The 2,500-nt window shown below is 30.0% G+C and overlaps 1 protein-coding gene across 1 annotated transcript in view; it reads left to right on the top strand.

Moving 5' to 3' along the window:
* Positions 1 to 2,500, top strand: part of nme9 (NME/NM23 family member 9) — a 19,308-nt gene that overhangs the window by 5,933 nt on the left and 10,875 nt on the right. The gene's annotated exons all lie outside the window — the stretch shown is intronic.

Below are 2,500 nucleotides of genomic sequence, written 5' to 3'. Positions count from 1 at the left end.
ATCCTGTTTCATCTTAATTTTTTAAAAATTGATTGATTGATTGATTAATTAATAATAAATTTATATATATTTAAAAAATTTATATATCAGAAATAATCATCACTTATTGTCAGGGATCTTTTAAACCATTTAATAAATATAATTATAATTATTTAATTTTATATAATTTCATTTATCAAAAAAGATATTGTATGCGCTCCAAAAAGATAACCAGTCTGTTCTCAGGTGCGTAAATCAAGAAAAATGTGAGCAACCAAAAAAACATACAGTTAGACCAAGGCAAGGGTCTATCACAATAATTACTTTAATTTAACATCTGTAGTAGTAGTAGTATTAGTAGTATTACTTCTACTGGGTGACAAAAGTGCAAAAAAGTGAAAAGTGTCTTAAAAACAGACCAAAGAGCAGACGTTTCAGCTCATGCTTTCTTCAGTGCTCATGGAACAAACAGCAACACCACTCTACTTTAAACACAATTACAAATTGTTACCAGCTGAGCTCAATCAACAGGTGATTACAAAAAATATATATTATTACAAAAAACATGCAAGATCCATCTCTTCATTTAATCCAGTAGGGGTTTGATGATGATTTAAGCACAAACATAAAAAAAGCCTCTCTTTGCAACAGTTTTTTGTCACGGTTACTCCCTAGATTATTGTGATGTTTTTATCATCTGTTTGGACTCTCATTCTGACGGCACCCATTCACTGCAGTGGATCCATTGGTGAACAAGTAAAGTAATGCTACATTTCTCTAAATCTGTTCTGTTGAAGAAACAAACACATCTTGGATGGTGAGTAATTTTCCAGCAAATGTTTATTTTTGGGTGGACTCTTCCTTTAAAGCTGTTTAGTGAAGCAAAATCTGTGCCTGAAAAAGTTTTAGTACTTCTGAGAAAGACAGAGAGACAGACAATCATAAGGGACCGCCTTCGCTATAAAGAGATTTCCTAAAGTAATTACACTCTCTAACAAAGGCCTGGGAAATTGAACCATTAATTACAACGCTGAGAGGCACAAATAAAATATGCTATAGCCAGTTTTAGGGATGGCAAATGCTCGATTGTATCTGTTTTCTGTAATGAGAGATTTGGCTGGGAGCAGATGAGTATTCCAGCCATCACACTGTAATTTCAATAAATTATCTCTGTAGATGCAAAAAAGTAATAACTAGACACAGGATGGTATTGAGACCTCAGTTCCTGTGTGTTTCTAGAACCTCCAATTCTTTGCTTCAGTCCGGAAAAAAAATAAGCCTATGTAATTCAAGCCACAAGTAATGGGTTTTTAGGAACAAAAGGCTTGTCCATTTATCTTGCTTCTTAAACTGGACTAAACAAATTCAACTAAACAAGTACAACTTAATCAGGGCAGAACTATGTGTTTAAGTGAAATTAACCAGTCAACAAGCATCTTACTCATCAGCATCCAGGTAATGTAGATCACCACATTTTCTGTGGACATGTCAAGGCAAGGCAGCTTTACAGAAAATCACGATCAAATATATATATATATATATATATATATATATATATATATATATATATATATATATATATATATATATATATAATACACACTGAATAAAATAAAAAAAATAAAAAAATTATTAAATAATTATTATATTCCAAAATTAATTGGCCATCATTCCATCTCAAATCCTGTTTCATCTTAATTTTTTAAAAATTGATTGATTGATTGATTAATTAATAATAAATTTATATATATTTAAAAAATTTATATATCAGAAATAATCATCACTTATTGTCAGGGATCTTTTAAACCATTTAATAAATATAATTATAGTTATTTAATTTTATATAATTTCATTTATCAAAAAAGATATTGTATGCGCTCCAAAAAGATAACCAGTCTGTTCTCAGGTGCGTAAATCAAGAAAAATGTGAGCAACCAAAAAAACATACAGTTAGACCAAGGCAAGGGTCTATCACAATAATTACTTTAATTTAACATATTATTTAATTTTATATAATTTCATTTATCAAAAAAGATATTGTATGCGCTCCAAAAAGATAACCAGTCTGTTCTCAGGTGCGTAAATCAAGAAAAATGTGAGCAACCAAAAAAACATACAGTTAGACCAAGGCAAGGGTCTATCACAATAATTACTTTAATTTAACATCTGTAGTAGTAGTAGTATTAGTAGTATTACTTCTACTGGGTGACAAAAGTGCAAAAAAGTGAAAAGTGTCTTAAAAACAGACCAAAGAGCAGACGTTTCAGCTCATGCTTTCTTCAGTGCTCATGGAACAAACAGCAACACCACTCTACTTTAAACACAATTACAAATTGTTACCAGCTGAGCTCAATCAACAGGTGATTACAAAAAATATATATTATTACAAAAAACATGCAAGATCCATCTCTTCATTCAGTCCTGTAGGGGTTAACGATTTTCAGCTCAAAAATCCAAAAAGCCTCTCTTTGTAATAGTTTATATATATATATATATATATATATATATATATATATATATA

This window comes from Sinocyclocheilus grahami, unplaced genomic scaffold (assembly GCF_001515645.1).
Source record: "Sinocyclocheilus grahami isolate Dianchi unplaced genomic scaffold, SAMN03320097.WGS_v1.1 scaffold1183.1, whole genome shotgun sequence".
Taxonomy (NCBI): domain Eukaryota; kingdom Metazoa; phylum Chordata; class Actinopteri; order Cypriniformes; family Cyprinidae; genus Sinocyclocheilus; species Sinocyclocheilus grahami.
Note: the sequence above shows the minus strand (reverse complement) of the source record. Positions and strands in the feature narration are given on the sequence as shown.